Below are 20,695 nucleotides of genomic sequence, written 5' to 3' on the forward strand. Positions count from 1 at the left end.
ACTTTCTTTTGTATACGTCATGGAGCTCTCAGGTCTAGAACGGATTTTGTGCGCCAATACCTTTCTTCCGCCTGTTGGCGTTCCGCACGCAGCCTCTCCAGTTGTGTGTCGAAGTGCGTTCGCCTTGCTGACCTTGTGAGCGAGCACATGAATGCTTTCATTGCGTCCGCGATTTTGTCTTCTATATTGTGTGAAAGGCCTTCCCGACATGCGTCATCCATATGCTCCTTAAACCTTGACCACTCAACTGTACGCAAGACTGTAGAGGAGCTTTGCTCAACTCCACTAATCTTGATGTATGTTGGAATATGGTCGCTTCCATGTGTCTCTATGTCAGTAAACCATTGGACGCTCGAGGCGAAGCAACGTGACACCAAAGTAAAGTCTAAGCAGCTGCTATAGGTCGTGCCTCGCAGAAATGTAGGGCTGCCATCATTCACACAGCACATATCACGGTCGGCCGCAAAGGAGGCAAGACTAAAGTCCCTATATAAGAAAAGTACCGCCATCCTTTGACAAACGCCGCTTCTCTCTCTGCTGTATCTCCGATTGGACGATGATAGCGCGCGCTTTTCACTTCTTTCTATTTTCTTTTTTTCCGCCTCAGAGCCATGTTGAAAGTCCTCTGCGCAGCCGCAGTCGCCGGCGGCGGCGGCGGCGCGCTCCCGGCCTGAAAGCTTCAACGTGGACTTTCTAGGTGCGCCACCGTCGATTTGGCTTTCGCAAGCAAAAAGTAAAGAAAAAAGCAAGCGCTTTAGGAGAGGAGGCGGCGAAGGAAAGAGTATATGGCGGTACTTTTCTTACATAGGGACTTTAGGCAAGACTCCTGCCTCTGCGATCGATTTTAGTGCTTCCCCATAGCTGGTGATGCGCGTTAAAGTCACCTGTGATAACCCAGGGGCCATTGGTCATTTTCAATATTTTCTTGAGCCTTTTGCCATCAAAGTGACCCGCTGGGGATATTGACACGTATACATGTTTATCTTTCACCGGTGGCCGCTTTCCACCGGCTGACAAATGTTAAACGTTATCGCTCGTCGCAGGTCGCGCTTGCATCGGAAGCTTCTCGAACGTTATCGATGCTTCTATCGGTCGTCTGTGGTCACCGACGCTCATGTAATCTAATTGTATGAGCGACGCGAATTGTCTAGAGCTTTCTAGAAGCCACGCGGGCACCAGGGATTAATCTGGAACATTCGATGACTCACGTATAAAAGCCGACCCGTTTCGCCGCTGATGAGATTTTCGACGATCGCTGACTGTGCTAGCCGCTATCGTTGTGCTTTGAGTGTAGCTTGCTTTTGTGGGCACAGGTTCGCCCAATAAAGAATCAGTTTCGTCATACACAGTTTTACGACTGTTTTCTTCAGCGTCACTACTACGTGACAATATGTAGGCTCCAATAAGTGTAAATGACCCAGTCTTCATTTTTACATGCAGGCAGACATATTGGTTGTCTATATGGAGACCAGACATATGGAGACCATTACTTTGCTGCATGCTCCGCATGTGGTCGAGGCGAAAGGTTCCTAACCAGACAGTCTGGGTGGAGTCGATGTATTTGTTTCGCATATGATCAGTATGGGGAAACGATTTCTAAAAACGAATTGGCGAAAGTATGCTATGCGGGTCCTGAGACCTCTGGCATTCCACTGGAAGATCGACGCACCTTTAACTTCAGTGCGGAAGGCGACTACAGGTCGATCCATGGTGCTTAGACGATGCTAGCAAGCACTGGATTTAGTGCATCCAGTATAACATAACATAGATTCCCACAGGGCGTGGGACCTGCCTGCTTTTTTTAAGATTTGGTATTATTCATGAATTCAATGTTTCGAACATTCTTCGGTGTAATCAAACAAAGGACTGAACCCAAGAGAGCAGTACTAGAGAAGACAAATTAACTACAAGCGGTGCATAATTCCCACCATAGAAGTCCTCATTACTTTTCCTGGTTATTTGTGTAATTTAGTTATTTACATAAATTTAGCATAATGGGCACTTTGAATATTCACAAAGCCATAGGACGGATCTTTGTTGGCATCGCATGTCTTTTATTTTAATACTTAAAATACACTTACAAAAAATTTCACAGTTTCGCCCTAAGGGCTAAACAATGAATGCGATAGCAACACAGCAATGTCATAAGAAGTAAGGTGAGCGGCTTTGGTAGCAATATGAATTGTAGTAAACATGAGCTGATTAAGTAAGCAGGTGTGCTGCGGCGTAAGTAGACCGACATGAAGAGAGACTCGATGACCACGAGAAGGCGCGTGTGAAACGGTGGTGTTGATGAGAAGCGCTTCCCGTGGGCAGCGCGCGTGCGAAGGGACACACCTGTAGCGCTGCACTGCCGATCCGGGCAGCATTACATGTGTAGCGTTCGTTGGAAAATGTGGCCCGACCATTACTAACTGAATGAACAAGCGTGGTGTGAGCGCGCACAAACATGAATAGATCACACTGAATGACTGCAGACAACGACTGTCAAAACGCTGACTGCAAGCCATACGCTGCAGCGGGCGAAGGTACGTGCTGTCTATCGCTTCAACAGAAACTGAGTGGCGAATGCACAGTGCATAAAGGTCAGAGCCGTGTGGAGATAAGCGACGGTGCGGCGAGCGACGAGCGCGGTTGTTGGCAGAGTAGAAGTGCGCCCCCCCCCCCCGCTCCCTCCGGCGCTGGCTTCCCGCTTCCTTGCTTGCGCGTGGGAGAGATAACAGACGGTGCGGTCGAGCGACGAGCGCGGTTGTTGGCAGACCGCACGTACCGCTTCCGCTCGGGCATACGGCGCGCGGTGAAGATTTGATCTATACAGAACCTCACGGCGACGGCGACGGCGACGCCGACGGCAGAAATCCGGTTGAAGTGTCCATATAATTGCTATCGCAATAAAATTATAGAACGCCGAATTCTGCGCTATCACTAGTACACAGAGACACAACTTGGAATGAGCACTCGACAAGAAACGGTACGAATTGGTTGACCGCCTGCTTAGGGAATGTGTCCAAGCAGCGACTGTTTAAAACGAAACACCTGGAAATCCGGTATTATTAAATGCGAAGCATTTCTTGACAAACATATGCCACTTTGGCAGTATCTATCTATCTATCTAGCCGCCTACGTCTTGGCGCTCTCGTGGTCGTTTCGTTAACTTGGTATGTACCAAAATTGGCATGGTATGACAAGAGTGTATGACGAACATAAATGATAGGTCATGACATGAATGTCATGACATGCCTGTCATGAAGGTCATTAAACAGCCGCCTAAAATGACAATGACCTAGCGAAAAAAATAACACGGTTCGGACGTTGGTACTAAGTGAAGGAAACACCAAAGAATTATGGTAGAAGTCATAGTCATGAGCATGACTCAGCAAAAATGACACTGATATAGAGAAAAAGATTAGCACTCAAAAACCACTGAAATGAGTTCGGATATGGTGCTAAGTGAAGGAAAAGGCTTAAGGTTGTTGGTCGAAGTCATAGTGACGAGCATGACTAAGGCTTTCGCATTAAGGTCCCTTAGGCATAGCTCAAGGGACTCCCGAAGACTCATGACATGAAGTCATGACATGCGTGTCATGTAGGTCATGAAACCGCCGCCTACGTCTGGGTGCTGTCAAGGTCGTTTCCTTAACATGGTAGGCTCCCCGCACACTGCTTCACATAACATAGATTCCCGCAGGGCGTGGGATCTGCCTGCTTTTTTTAGATTTGGTATTATTCATGAATTCAACTTTCGAACATTGTTCGGTTAATCAAATAAAGGACTGAAGCCAACAAAGCAATACTAGAAGGACAAATTAACTACAAGCGGTGCGTAATTCCCACCATAGAAGTCCCATAACTCGTCCTGGTTATTTGTGTAATTTTTTATTTACATAAACTTAGCATAACAGCAATTTCAATATTCACAAAGCCATAAAACAGATCTTTGTTGGCAGCGCATGTCTTTTATTTTATTATTTAAATACGATTAGAAAAATGATAGAAAGCCGAATTCTGCGCTTTCAGTAGTACACAGAGACACAACTTGGTATGAGCACTCGACAAGAAACGGTATGAATTCGTTGATCGCCTGCATAGGGAACGTGTCCTAAGCAGCGAGTGTTAAAACAAAACACCTGGAAATTCGGTATTATTAAGTGCGAAGCATTTCTTGACGAACATATGCCCTTTGACAGTATCTATCTATCTATCTCTATCTATCTATCTATCTATCTATCTATCTATCTATCTATCTATCTATCTATCTATCTATCTATCTATCTATCTATCTATCTATCTGTCTGTCTATCTATCTAGCCGCCTACGTCTTAGCGCTCTCGTGGTCGTTTCGGTAACTTGGTATGTACCAAAATTGGCATCGAATGAAGAGTGTATGGCGAGCATAAATGATAGGTCATGAAAGAGCTGCCTACGTCTTGGTGCTTTCATGGTCGTTGCGTTAACTTGGTATGTACCAAACTTGGCATGGTATCGCAAGAGTGTATGAAGAACATAAATGATAGGTCATGACATGAATGTACATGACGTGCGTGTCATCTAGGTCATGAAACAGGCGCCTAAATTGACAATGTGAACAATGCGAAAAAAGTGAACATGGTTCGGACGTTGGTACTAAGTGAAGGAAGCACCAAAGGATGATGATAGAAGTCATAATCATGAGCATGACTCAGCCAAAATGACAATGATAGAGGGAAAAAAGACTAAGGCTCTATGCATAAAACAGCGTTTCCTCAAAAGTTAACTGGAATGCCCATGCATTTCGTCGGACACTTTGAAAATTAATATCTCAAAACTGGTTCAGTCCTTAGAATTTTGTTCCAAGTGGATACGCCTTGCGAATCAGCGGCTATAATTCGTAGATTGAAAGATGTGCCATAAAATAATAAATAAAAAGTTAATTTGTAATTATAGTAATTACTTAATTAGGCGTTTGATTTCTTGTGGCCCCATCGCTATTCAACGTAGCATATTAGACCTTGTTGAATCATTGCCAAGGACAGCCCAGTTATCAATCAATGCAAATAATATCTGCCCTTGGTGTCCGACATAATACACCCGCAGGCACAAGCGAGATTGCAAGACGGCCACGCAAACGTCTTTTTACCGGCACAAACAAGGCCTAGAATATCCTCAGAAAAGTGCCGCTTAGTCGCGTTTACACGCAAAGCAATGACACCATATGTTATACACATCAATGGGCAAACACACGAAAGAATCCAATTTTTTCAGCATGGACCCCAGCATCGACGTGATTTGTCTTGGACATCGCACATTTCGCACATGAAGAAGAGGACTGCTAAAGCCCATGTATTCAAATTGTTGGCGGAAAGTATTGGGGCATATCTGTGCAATCGATGTCACAGATATATCATGCACTACTCATGAGCTTCTTACGGTACAGCTTGCACACGGGCTAACACCAATAAAGGGAATCTTCGCACACTCCATCTATACAAGGCCAGATCATACGGTGGTGTCTCTCTTGGTCTTCATAAGTGTACAGCTCGAGCAGCTAGTATCGCCATAGCGTGTGACCACCGACGATGTGACCACCAACTGTAGCAACGTACATAGCAGTCTGCGCTCTAACAGTGCACATGCGACATGTCACAAGGATACCTCTTCACCATCTTGCTTGCTTACCAACAACAAGCCCGCGTGCGTACAAGTTTAAATGTCTCATTACTACTCACGCACATCGCGCATCGAATCACGTCCCTGTAGCAGGACCGCTGTCATCGTTGTGTTCCCTACATGACACCTCCAGTATGCCTGGTTATTCCAGGCACCAAGAAGAAGACACACATGTCATCAGTTGCATTGAAGGAATCAACCATTCTTGCTACTGCACATAGTCCCCAGTGACGGTTTGCGCGTTTACACCGATGGATCGGTCATGCACTCTAGTTGAGCAACTGCAGTATTGTACTTGCGGAATCTATTAGTTTAAAATTCAAGACATCACCTTTGAAATTGACGACGGCCACCGAACTTGCGGCCCTGCACACAGTACTTCAATTTATCAATCAGGAAAAGCCCCAGAAATGGTTCATCTTCTGCGATTCCAAGGGAGCCCTACTCTTAGCATTAAGGGCATGAACCCCAGGAACAACTTGCGCGGACAGAAGCGAAATAACCACTGGGCAGTTGAGAAAGGACATCACATCACCTTTCAATGGTTGCCAAGCCGCTCTGTTTCGTCGGAACGTCAAGCCGATGCAGCCGTTCGATCTGCTCATAGCAATGCTATTGCGTTGCTATCCCGATGTCGAGAGGGGATGCAGCGGGAAACTGCAGCGTTCTTGCTAACGAGTTTGCATTTCACCAAAGGAATACGGCAAATTTTACAAACCAGCTCCTTGTTCTCCTGGTCCATCCTGAGACTCAGCCTTCGGGACGGCTTACCACGACGGGAGGTATAGTGTTTCGTCTATATGGCTTGGAGTAGCGTTCACTAATGCCTACTCGTGCTTCAGCGCTATGACCCGCCGTCCAAAATATGAAGTTTGTGGGCGCAAGAGGCGAGTACTCACCTTTTGTGTGATTACCATTATTTCAGTGCACAAATTGTTTCTGCTGTGCCATGTTAGTCTGTTTTCTGCTGTGCCATGTGTGCCATATTCTTCTTTGCAGCAGAGCCACAGAAAGGACTCGTCCTAAACTTAATTTCTACATTTTACAGTGCTGCTTGTCTGGCGAGGATCGACAGCTGCTGCGACACGTGCGAAAGGTTAGCCGGGGACCGGCTGCGCAAGGCGTTGCGTGGAATTTTCATTCCGTGCCAAGCGTGAACAGTAATCTCTGATTACTGATCCATACGTGCCACCGTGTTGTCTAGCTGCCTCGTCAGCAAGTGGTGCGCAGACTCATCAGGTGACGACGACATCCCTCCCCATCCTTCAGCAGCTTATAAAAGGAGGGTTCACTGACGCTGTCTTCACTTGGCCAGCAGCAGAGGCTCGTCCTAAAGAAAGAGAAAGGGCTCGTCCTAAACTTCATTTCCACATTTTACAGGTTTGTGAATAGCATTACTTTCCTATAACTTTCTAGACATTTTACAGTTAGCTGTGCCCTGCACTGTTGCCCTCGAAGTTGTAGCTATGAGTACCATTGCTGATGTATCTTGTTTTGATTGTGGCTTGAGTGTTGGTTCTGATGATGACTGTATGGTATGCAGTGAATGTCTTAGTTCTTATCACATAGGACCCTGCTGTGGCATAAGCGAGAGAACATTTAAAGAAAAAACTGATGAAAAAAAAGCAGTGGCGATATCCAATGTGCAGGGGAGTAAGAGCAAAAAAGTTGTTGATTGCTCCAATGTTGTGGCCATTGCAGAGTTAACGGAGACAGTGAAAACTCTGAAAGACATTGTTGCTGCTATTGAGGCCAGCGTGCAAATGTTGTCTGACAAATACGATGGTGTACTCGCTGCCATTAAAGAGCAGGACAACAAATAGTCAGATGTAAGGCGGAAAGCTGATTCAGCAGAAGCAAGTTCGAGCACTAAAGAAATTCAAGATATAAGATCTCAATGAACTTGAACGACATAATAGGAAGCTCAATCTAGAGTTTCATGGAATCTGTAAGACTGATCATGAGAACTTATTGGAAAGGTCAATACAGTTGCTGCATCAATTCAGATGCCCGCTCTAACAGGAAGTGATGCCACGGCAATACATACGACCTTCTAGGTCGGACAGGATACCAGGTGTCATTTTACGCTTCTCGCGACAGTCGGTTCGGGACACCTGGCTACATAGCCGTAAGAAGCTAAGGGATACCAAATATGAAGTGATGATTAAGGAGAACTTGACCAAGCAAACTCGAACTCTGTTCTTGGAGGCAAAGCAATGGGCTAGAGCAAATAACGTCCGATTTGCATGGTGCACGAACGATAGGTTCTGTTGAGACGCAGGGATGGTTTTCCTCCCATTCTGGTGAAGAGTAAAGAAGATTTCCCGAGCACAGTTTGAGGTTCTTGTCACGTTTATAGCATATTTCTTTCTTGAACTATGTTCGTTTTGCCAACTGAATTGCATAGACATATTGGAGAGGAGTTTATGCCTGGCATAAAATTCTTTCATTTAAATTGTCAATCAGCAAGAAATAAATATGAGTCTCTAGATTTTTTATTTTCACAACTTGATTTTCAGTTTGACATAATCATGTTAACCGAAGCTTGGTACACGAATGATGACAATCCATTTTCTCTGCCTGGTTACGATGCTTACTCTGAAAATCGTTCCTATAGTCGAGGTGGTGGTGTTTGCTTGCTTGTAAAAAAAAAACTTTTCATTGTGAACTCCTAAAAGAATTTTGTTGTTCAGAACCTGACTGTGAGATGCTGACAGCTGTCCTAAACAATTACGTCATATCAGCCGTTTATCGCCCTCCATCAGGAAATATTTCGAAATTTATGGCTCATTTATAAAACTTGTTTAACCATGCTGTGATGAATAGATATTTAATTGTATGTGGCGGCGATATTAATATTGACATGTTATCTAACGAAACTTGTAAACATGAGATGACGTGTTTGTTTGATAGTTTTGGACTACTTAACACTATTAATATGCCAACAAGAGTTACTACCAATACATCTACACGAATCGATGTCTTTCTCACGAACGTTAATTCTGAGGATGTTAGAGCAGGAACCATTTCATGTGATATTAGCGATCACCAACCTGTATTTCTAGTTACTAAGCAATAAATTAAAAAGAAACTACCCTATATATCATCGCGTTCTATAACAGCGCCTAAACTTGAGAATTTCCATCAAGAACTAATTCACATATCGTGGAATGACGTTCTAACTAAAGGTAACGTGAACATTGCAGTCAATACATTTATTGAAAAATTCAAGTAAATATATTATCATAATTTTCCTCGAATTACGCACCGCCCATACAAAAAAAAATTAAGAAACCGTGCATCACGCGAGACCTGTTACACAAAATAAACCGAAAAAAAATGAAAGGTACAATACATTTCTAGCTTGTCGCGACCGACAACTATTTAGTACCTTTAAAAATTTCGTAATCGCCTAAATAAAGACATTCAAAAGGCTAGACAAAACTACTTTGATAATCTTTTTATGCACTCATCTGGTAATTCCGCTTACATTTGGAAAAATATTATTACATTGTTAGGAACACCCAGTTCAAAAAGCGCAATTACAGAGCTAACAATCAACAGCAACGTTATTAGTGGCAGCCAGTTATCTAAAACGTTTATTGATTATGTAGTGAACTTAACTTTTGCTGGATCACCTCATAATGCTACGTCATCCATTAAGGACAAGTGCCCAAGTACTATGTTTTTACGGCCCACCTCTGAAAACGAGGTCTATGAGACAATCATGCAGCTTAAAAACAGTAACTGCTGTGATTATTTGGATTTTAAAATTGAACCAAATAAATACGTTGCGACATAATCGCACAACCACTTTGTGATCTTATTACCCTGTGTCTGTCAAAAGGAACTTTTTCTTCAACATTTCAGACTGCTATAGTGTGCATTTTGCACAAAAAGGGAGATAAAAATAATTTAGTAAGCTACATGCCCATATCAATTTTGGCAATATTTTCTAAAATAATAGAAAAAATTCTTCATTCACAGTTAGCGGAATTCATTAACAAACATAACCTATTATGTGACGCACAATACGGTTTTAGAAAAAATCGATCTACTTAACTTGCGCTACTTCACCAGAAAGAGTTTATTCTAAATAGCATAGAAAGTAAACAATTAGTGATTGGTGTTTTCGTGGATTTCAGCAAGGCTTTTGATTCTCTGAATAGAAATTTGCTTTTGCAAAAATTACATTTGTACGGTGTACGCGGTGTCGCCTTAGATATTTTTGGCTCGTATTTAAGTGAAAGGAAACAATATGTATGTATAAATTGTTTTACTTCGATGATTAAATCAAATTCTCTCGGTGTTCCTCAGGGCAGTATCTTAGGGCCTTTTATTTTCGATTTATACATAAATGATATTGTAAACATAGATTGTTCAGCAAAATATATCGTTTATGCTGATGACACGAGTGCATTTTTTCCACACGAAGTTATTAACCAGTTAATCCAAGGAGGCAATCATATATTGCAGAGGTTATATGACTGGGCTTGCTCCAATGGTATAGTAATTAATGCGGAAAAAACTAAGGCGGTTATTTTTCGACCAAAAGGCAAGCAGGTGCATGTAATTTCTTCTCTGTATCTTAATGACGATGTTATCCATATTGTCGATCATGTTAAAACTTTAGGTGTCATATTTTCGAATAACATGTTATGGGACACACATGTACAGCATGTAGCAACAAAAACTTCGCGTATACTTGGTATAATTTATCGCAACCATTATCTACTTCCGTTGAAAACAATACTTATCATTTACCATTTGTTGTTTCTATCCTATGCTCACTACTGTTTTCTCGTATGGGGTGACACAACGCAAACAAACATTGATAAGCTTACAAGACTTCAAAATAGATTTCTTAAAATTGTTGCTAAAAAAGAGTCTAATCATTCTCTAAGTTATATACAAGAAAAATATAAGCTATTAGGTATGCAGAGTCTTTACAATTACAACATTTGTAAGGCGATAAAGAAAGAACTCAAAGAACAATAATTTCTGATCTAGCCAACCTAAAACCCACTGGGAGTAAATATGATACACGCCAGCATGATCGTTGGTTAGTGCCTCGTTCACGTACTAACTATGGTTACCAGATGCTACGCAATGTTATTCCAAAGATGTTAACTTATCTTAGTGGTATTAATATGAACATAGAAAATATGACTTCAATAGACGCTATTGCATTGTTTTTATAAGTTTAATGCTAATTGATACCAGCTATTCATTATATGTGGGATGTATCCAATTGTGTCGCTGTAATCTATTTATGTCTTTTCAACATGCGTATATATTTCCCCTTTCTCTTCTATTTTGCGATGCTTTATCAATAACTATTGTATCCTGTTAAACTTTTTTGTAATAATGCTGAATTATTGTTATCGTAAAACTTTGCATATCTCCTGTCTGGTATAATATGTTTTGCTTACTATTAGATGTCACTGCTTTGCAGCCCTTTTGTAGGTAGTAGGAGCTAGTCAAGCTGCTATTATGCAGCTTTTACTCCCGCCATCCTTCATGTATGATACATGAAAATAAAGATTCAATTCAATTCAAATCAATTCCGTGATCTTAACAATCTCCCCACACCGCGATGCCAAGAAATAAACAATAATCATCAGTGCTACACCACTTATACCACCTTTTAAACCGAAGCTTTCTATGTCTAGGCGAAATCATAGATGGCTAGGTGAAATCGCCTGTGTACACAAAGCTATCACCATCAGCATTGGCTCACGTCGTCATCTTCTTCCGCAGCTGGCTCGGTGGCGCACTTGGGTTGCACTCGCGCGCGTGCCTGGCCTGCGCTCGTGCCACTGCACCCGCGTTCGTCGTCGTCATCTTCCTCCACAGCTGGCTGCGTTGCCGCTCATCATTCCAGCGTAGAATTGCGCTTCTCTTCTGCCGTCGTAATGGGGAGGCCGCGTTTACGCGGGTATGGGTCATTGCTTACGTGGGTATGGGCCATTGCAAGGGGTATCAGTCATTCATTCTCTTACGTAACAGACAGATTGATATTGAAGCAATTTAATTTTGAAGAATCGCAAGCAGCAATGGGCGAGCGAGTGCTGATAACTACGCCGCCAAGCAAACTCCTGGCATTGAGCGCAAACGTCATAGGCGGACTGTGGGCATACCGTAAGTGACGACGTTCTCTCCGTCGCAGCCGAACGTGTGTGTAACCTCATGAGTGTGAAATACTTCAATGAACCCTCGGGATTAACCTAGTGATAAACACCGGGACCACAGGTTGCAGCTTCGCTGGTTAACCATTTTCACTGAGTGGAACGGCCAATTCATTCCTTTTTTTTGCTGATTTACACGTTAACGTTAACTTATCCGTTTCATTCCAAGTAGTCACTATAGTTTTCAATAAGGCATTTTCCAATAACGTATTATTCCAATAACACAAGACATATCACCGGTTAGTACTGTACGTTTCAATAAAATTATTTTTAAATAATAACAAAAAAGCTCATGCATTCACTCAAAAAAAGTGCATCAAGATATATACAGGTAAGCACTGTTTGAACAGGACAGAATAGACTTAACGAGGTCAAACGCATTCAGTCAAAGCAAAATTCCGCCTAATAGTTTCCCTATTGAGAAAAAGTGCCCCTTGTGCAAGCCTAGAGCAATTGAGATGGTATCTTGTGGCCTATGAGGTGACGTCGGGAAACTCTGACCACAGCAAAGAAAAAACTGCAGCTTTGCTCGAAATTGAAAGCTATGACAGCACTACCCGGCGCAATATTTTCTGCAATGCAAACGGAAATCAGTTAAACCATGTCAAATGACACGGCCGAGCGGGACCGACGATTGTTCGGCGACGGCGAACGGCTCGAGTGTCTGGTAGACGCAGAATTGCCGCGGTCGCGGTATGTCGGGTCATTTGGAGATCAAATGGCAGGTACTGCTTGTCATTTTGGCGGTATAGTAAAACGTGGAGCGTGAAAACGAGGGCTGACGATAAGGGCAATAGCGGGAATTGTTGAAGCACATGGGCTTGTCGTCAGTTGTTCGCCATTGGGTCGGAGCTGGATAGAGTCGAAACGTCGGCCGAGGTCAATGGAGAGGGGCATTAGGTCTAACCGAAGGGCGGGTTATAGAGCACACCGGTTGAATTCTTGCGTTTGCCAGTTCTTCGCGGAGAACCGCCTGGATGAGGTAGATCATCGATTGAGTATCATCCGAAGGGCGTACGGAAGAATATGGTGACGCAGCCTCGATTTCGCGCGGCACAATTGGGCCAACGATATCCGTAGTGCACGACTGAAGGGACGAATGAGCGTCTTCGCACAAAGACGTAGCGGCGGTGTTGGGAAGTCGCACGAACTGACCGGTGATGCGACCGCGCTTTGCGTCTTCGAAACGCCTGCAGTCATGGATAATTTCGTGAGCCGTCGAGCAGTCTTTAAAAACGAGCAAGTTAAACGCATCATCGGCGATGCCTTTAAGAATATGCCTCACTTTGCCAGATTCGAGCATAGTGCAATCGACGCGGCGGCAAAGATCTAGGACATCAAGGATGCACGCGACGTACGACTCTGTAGTTGTCTGAGCCCGACAGGATAGGTCATTCGCAGCGGTGCACTTCCGACCAGCGAGCATGCCAAAAAGGTGGCGTAGTTTTTGCTTACATAAGCCACGGCTGCTCAGCTCTTCTTCATGCGTTATACCAGGTGCGTGCTGGTCCCTGGAGGTAGAAGACAAGATTTGCTAGCATCACTGTCGGGTGCCATTGGTTGTGTGCAGCGACGCGTTCGTATATGCCAAGCCATTCTTCGACGTCGATGTTGTCCGTGCCTTTACCAGAGAAGGTGCCAGGGTCGTGCAGGATGGGTCAAGACGACTGACGGTTGCGGCATCGCGGATGCTGATGGCCTGGGTGTGCCGGATGCTGACGCCGTGCTTGACCCAGCGGCCTGGTTGTCTGTCAACATAGTAGGACGGCCGAGAACAAGCGCGCTGCGGATTTCCGTCTTGTGCAATACCCAACACGTACACCAAAAATGAAACGGGCAGAGATATAAGGTTAAATGGGAGCCTGTTTACTCTGTAGAAGATATGGCTGGTACAACCAGTATGGCGGAACGTTAGGTTAGCCCCAATACGCCGTCTCTTTCATCTTCTTGGTGATCGTCTTCTTTATCTCTCCGTGTCACCGTGACAATAGTAATTTCTGCAATACACGCCTAGTACAAAGGTCCATCAGAAATACATATGAAGACCTATACAAATTATTCTCATGATGGTTTATTGAGCAAAGATCCATATTAATTTTCCAGAAATTCACAAAACACGTCACTGCGTGTATCAAGCATTGCGTTGATGATACAAGCATTGCGTTGATGATACATGCAACACGCAGTGCGTGTTGCGTGTATCAAGCATTCTTGCGGAAATTGATTTCTAAAGATACTCGTATGGCCAAAACACAGAAATATATTCCTACTTTACTACGGCAAGAATGTCAACGAGGTATGCCTAGCTGTATCTTACCCAAAAATGACCCAATGTCCTTATTATTTTACGCAGAGAATTCTACGGTTTTATTATCCACTTACAGGGTAGGCTTCCATTACCTCATAAAATACACGACATTGACAAGACAGAATCTTCGCAGAAGGAAATACAGCAATATAGGCTCATACTAAAAGTTCTTGCAGGACGCCACTAACATTTTTATAATAACGGAGATCGTAAATTGTTAGCTCATATCCGTATATTTGTAACACACATGTAAATTTAATACGTGTTGTGTGTGTCTTTTTATGCAGATACGGCTCGATTCATTAGCGGCCTAATATGCAAAAATGTCAACTTATGTGCATGTACTTTCGAAGTCTCTTGTGTTTCCTGCACTTTGTGTCTCTTAGTATTCTGTGCTCTTAGTAATCTGTACTTAGTACTCTTTGCTGCGCCTCCCGTTACCCTTGTGCGGGAGTTCACAAATGTTTGTGATATTTGACTGTCTCGATGTCCACGTGCGTTTAGTTTTTCTTGCCCTGCAAAGAGGAGTAGCCGGGCCACTTAAGGCGCCAAAATCTCCTTCAGTTACATATCAATAAAAAAACAGAAAAATCATTATTTCATTGCCCATCTGTCTTAGCAGCAAAAGGCTTTCAGTATACTGAAACTCTCAATTCTTAAGCGTAAGAACGTTTCATCAGCACTCTCATTAAGAATTCTAAAGACTGTGTTGGCTTGTAAGGTCTCTGCATTTATACAATATTCAATTACAAGATTCACATGCAGCAAGGCGTTCTCAACATCACAATGTACTACAGCCATTCATACTTATCTAAATATTTTTACAGGTACTTCCGGCACTCTGTCCGTTGACAGGCATCTTCACTTCGAAGCGTTCTTTATAACCAGTTGAATTTCAGAAACTAATTAATATCGCCGGTGCGCCACACTGCTTTTTAGTTTTTATTTGCTTTGTACGTCACGAACTTCTATCACCTTGCATTTGGGCACAGCAATTGCGAACATATAAATTGTGCGCTCAGACAAATTCCTATCCGAAAAAGTGCTTTACACTGGGGCTGTGTAAAGGGTAGGAAAACGTGCACTTGTTTTCTCACAATTATTTTCAAACCACGCGTAGTAAAGTCTGCTGTCTTTTTAATATATTTGTTGTACCTAATGCGGTGCAAGAATAGTGCGACTGTGTTCTACTCTGAAATCCCCAGGTTCCACTGTTAAAATAAGGTGTGCTAGTGTCGGTAAGTTTTCTCGCGGATTCTATGGCGCCGTCATGTTCGCAATAACCGTGCAAACGCTAAATCACGGATCTTACAGCTTCGTCGTCAGCTTCGCGCCATGCAGTTACTATACAGATGCGTGGTCACTAAACGCTTCCGTTTTTCACGTCCTCGCGTTCAGAATATTGGAAAATATCCGCTATTGTAACTACCATGAAAGATATGTGCTTGCTGTTTCCCTTTTTTCCCGTCATAATGTAAGCTAAGGAATGTAAATTTTGCAGAGCACCAGCAAGGAGAATTTCATATAGCAGGCGCCTGAGCTCATTATGAATTGAATTGCGTGTTTAGATGTGTGCCTTAAGCTCCTCTATTGCAGTTCTGTTTACCCCAAGTTGTCAACTTTTGCAGGCTTGAGCGGCCATAAAAGTTAGGACACTGGTAGCACTTATGCAGCACTTCCGTTTAAGTGGGTGTCATTTACGAACAGTCGACTGTCCGAAAAGCGCTATATTTCAGTGCCCCAAGAAACGATGCTTCATGAAAACTTCAACAACCAGTGTCATTGCTGCGTCTCACATAGATCTATCAGATATGCTTTGAAAATTCCTGTTTCTATCGCTTCGCTACCCGCCATGGTGAGCGCAGGGGCTATGGCGTTGCGATGCTGAACTTGAGGTCGCGGGTTCAATCCCGGCTGCAGACGCTGCATTTCGTTCGGGTACCGTGTATTGGGTGCACGCTAAAGAACCGCAAGCGCACAAAATCAATCAGGAGCCACAGACTACGGCATGCCTCGTAATCAGATCGTGTTTTTTGCACGCAATATCCAAGAATTAATTTTTTTTTCTTCGTTGCCAGGAACATAGATGAGTGGGCGAGATTTCTTTTATATCTTAGTAGCATTGTCGGAGGATTAAAATTGAGCCTTCTGGTTCAAAGATTTATAGAGCTTTGTACAGCTTCGTTCAGTCATAACCTGGTACTTTGCGTGTTCTATTTACTCACATACTCTATTTAATAAGAACATCCAAAAGCTGGTCCAACTCCCAGGCATGTCACTAAAAGAAGAAGAAAAACAAAAACAAAAAGAAAGTAGCGCGCATGTGTCGAGATCGCTTCACCGCGTATTGTTAAACTTCACTAAGCAATTGTATTGACGTGTGCAAATTACAGGAGAAATAGCCATGGACATATAACACTCCGTCAATACTAATGTGGCTGCCCCTTGTGCGCAATAGCTGCTACAAAAAATGGTTTGGAATTGTAGAAGTGTGTTCTTTTGAAGAAAGTAAGTGTCATCTTCCCAAAGGTGTTTTATTTTAACATTTGGCTTCGGCATGCACACAGGATATCAATATTTAACTACAAGTCTGGGCCTTAGACTACACCAATTTCTTTGCACCAATAAAGGACGCTGTCACGGTGTCCCGTAAACTATAAACATGAGAAACGCAACTGTGGGGAAAACGGTGCGCGGGAGCGAAGAGAAAGACAAGTGTAGTTTAAAACAAATCAGTGTTACAACACTTATTGTATGCGATGTGCGGATTAGGGTGGTTTTCCCTAGTTTGTTTAGTACCTATATTGAAATCTGGAATCATAGAATGCGGCTTTGCAGTCAACGACTACCCAGGTACTCTACCAAGGTATTCTGGCGCTCGTTCTGTCATACGTGTTGCTTCTACGTCCGAAACTTTCGCGAGCTACCCGCCTTCTGTCTCCGAAGAAACACTGCCTGAAACTAACGCCGCCAAACAGAAATTATATTATGAGTCATTTCAGTGCGTCCAATTACTCATTCTGTAGCCGCATTATTGCAAGTAAAATTTGCCCCCAAATAAGAAGCGTTAGTCTAATTATTTTAAGGGGCTTCTGACCCCACTCACTCAAGATACAGCACTAAAAATGCGTCTTGGCGATATCTCCTAAATAATAACAAAAGTCAGTAGACCACGGCGGTCGTTCCGCGAAGCCATTTGACGGTGTAATTTGGAAATTTTACGTGGAATGACGGACTCAACACGTGCTCTCACCTGGAATTCCGAGAACGATCTTTCGCGTACAACCAAAATCCTTGTTTTTGGAGCCACCTGCCGACGAGGGAGAGATCGCGCTCGCAAATGGCCCGCACTTTGCACAAGCGGCCGCTTCAAGTGGCGAGAGACCCCCTCTTTTTAGGAGGCGCCCCCGCAACACGCGCACCGCGACGACGTTGGCCCGCTTTTTCGCGGCCGTCGAACACGCCTTCCCCGGGCCCTCCTTCTTGAAGTCTTGGAAGAGAGGCGAGCGCGACTCCCACCAAGCGTGTCCTCCCTCCCGGGTGGGGGGCGCCCGCAGCTAGCGGGGATTTCCCCCCGCCGCCAAAACAGTCCTCGCTTTCGGACGCCCGCTGACCACCGCCAGTGACGGACGGACCATCGGAACCGCTGGCCGTCGGGTGGCGTCTCCGCTCCGATGGAGCGGGCGGAAGGGCCGCGCTTCGCTGCTCCGACCAGATGACATCGGCCGCACCGTTTGAGTCAACGGAGTGAAACTCTCGCGGTTCGCCGCCGTAACTCGGCCGCTAGCGCGCTCATTTTCCACGCTGACAACTCTCGCTGTCCCGAGTGAGTGGCCCTCGCCAGAGGTTGACGTCCTTTGGTGTCTCAGCGCGCATGTAAACACAATGTGCGTCCCGGTATAGCTTGAAAGAGCCTATTCTTGTCTTGCTCGCGCGCCCCCATCCCACATTTTCGTAATAAGGAGGAGATTATGGCCGGATATATTCCCATTCCTATTTATTGCGTTTGTTAATTACATTGTCAACACCGATAAAACAAAACTATTCATTTTATCTAGGGAAGCGGTTTCTGTATAACTTTCTGGGCCGAGCGCAGATGACTTGACAGTAAAATGTAATAACTGGCTGATGTAATAACTCTTTCTGGTGGGTTAAATGTGAATCCAATGAAAACTGTGTTCTGTGCGAAAAACAAACTTATTCCCCATTCCAACAACGCTATTATGCACGGTTGGCCTGAAATTGAATTAGTTGACCAACACAAGCTAATTGGTGTGACATTTAGCTCCGGCCTTAGCTGGGATTTTCACAATAATAAGGTTTGCCAAAAGCTTTCGTCTGCAGATATCGCGCTATCGTGATTTTCTTCCATTTCGCAATAAATTTCATATATACCGTCTGCTGCTTGAATAATATCTGACTGCAATTTAGTATGGGCAAAGACTTCTACTACAAAGATCATCAAAATTCTGACACTTCAAAAGACGGTAATTCGTGACAGCGAATATTCGCTACCTCGCGCGTATAGAATACGCTTTCCGCACGTGCAGTATTGTTCCTGGAGCATGTATGTATGAATTTAGCATTTAACGTTCCGTCTGCTTCTCATGTAGTGCATTTCAGGAATTTCTAACCAGACTCGCACCACTGCTATTTCACAACAAACGTGTGAACACGAGGAGCGATCCTACATGGTTCCTCCCATGTTTACGCACGACTTATAAATGGCAGATGATGTCCCACAATTTACCCGTTATGTTAATAAAGTATACCATGACTGCTCGTTGTTCGTTAGGTCATCCAAGACAACACTTTGTTTATTCACAACTCTTACGGCTATATTTTATGCGTTTGAACTACTAATATTTGATTCGAGTATTCTTAGTATGATTGAAATGTTATTTGTTATCCTTGTTTTCTTTATTAAAATTATTGTGTACATTCACCATTCTGTATTCACTATTGTATTGTGTGTACATTCACCATCACCAAATTTAGAGGCTGAATTGAATATAGCATAAGCTGTGCATACTTACAAGGAACGATGTCACTCGTCATGACGGACAGCAGACTGCCAAAGGGTAATTTTTTAAATTTTAATGCCTTGACAAGAAACGTGGCTCCATTCTGCGATAGACATCTCGCAAATGTCATTGTTCAGGGTAACTTATAATATAGTAAATATATATATATGTATATATATATATATATATATATATATATAGTATGATGTTAAAAACGCTGGTGGCGATGCATTTTCAGAGCGACTGCACATGCGGTTAAAGTGCGCGCTCAATTGCACAGGTGCGCCCACGTGTGAAACAATTTAACACGCGCGCCTAGACGCAAGTGCGCGTCTAGGCGCGCGTGTTAAATTGTTTCACACGTGGGCGCACCTGTGCAATTGAGCCGACGACGCATAAGTTTAGTGTCGCCAATGCTTTAGTAGTTCACGTCACCTCCGTAGAATAGGGTACTCAAAATTCGCGTTGTTTACCGGTTATTCACCTCTGCTGAAGGCAATATTGAAGCGAGAAATCAGGCGGTAGAAATTGCTCCATATTTCATTACTCAGAACACGATCCTGCATATGCCAGTCATTAATATGGTCGTCTAGATGTTGAGAGTCACCGAAGAGTACAATACTGTCACCCGAGAGTTTGGTGTCTGCACTCCTTTTGAAGCAGCACCCTGGGTGGGTGCTGCTGCTATTTTACCGAAGAGCTCGCACGCGAGACAGTCTTACCCTCTTTATTATCCTTGTAGTTCTCCAGACTGCTGGCTTGGTTTTCCGCGGAATTAGTCATTGATAAAACAATAAAAACCTGAATATTTTAATTGCACCAATATAAGTCATAAGGAGCACAATCCTTTTATAAACGCACACCGTTCTGACCTTGCCGTGCATACATTCCTAAAAATTTGGCCTCAATCACGCGTATCTCAATAAACTTCTTTCATTTTTTATTTGACATAAAGCGTATGACATAATTACATGAACTGTTCAGACCCGTACCAAAGGCTAGTAATGGACCAATAAAGAAGTGCAGTATAGTGCACGAAAGTATTAGTTTTCACAAGCACATTGCAAGCAATCATAAGGAAGACATGTACCAACCTCACAATGTTTATCTTGAATAAATAGAAGGGAAAGAAATGCAAGACATAAACCACTGCACTACAACGTACAAGAAGTGGGTAAACACAGACATTTGAATATTTTGTATCACACGTCACGTAATAGAAATCTGCAGATAAAGAAATATTATACACGCATATATCTATCATATTGATGGTATTCAATGCGCACGCATACTTTCGAAAAGGGACAGGAAAGGTTGAAGCCTATACCTACCGTTGCAGCATATATCAATATATGATGACAGGGAAGGGACTGAGATGTAGATGTGTTATTTACGTTAAGAAATGATTTTTCATATGCATATAGAAGTTATATGCTGCTTTTAGTTCTAATTGTAAAAAGTTGCCTGCAGTAGCGCTAGTAACATTGTTCCCACGTGCCCTATTTATATGAGGAATTGATGGAAAGCTC

Source organism: Dermacentor silvarum, chromosome 1, assembly GCF_013339745.2.
Source record: "Dermacentor silvarum isolate Dsil-2018 chromosome 1, BIME_Dsil_1.4, whole genome shotgun sequence".
NCBI classification, from domain to species: domain Eukaryota; kingdom Metazoa; phylum Arthropoda; class Arachnida; order Ixodida; family Ixodidae; genus Dermacentor; species Dermacentor silvarum.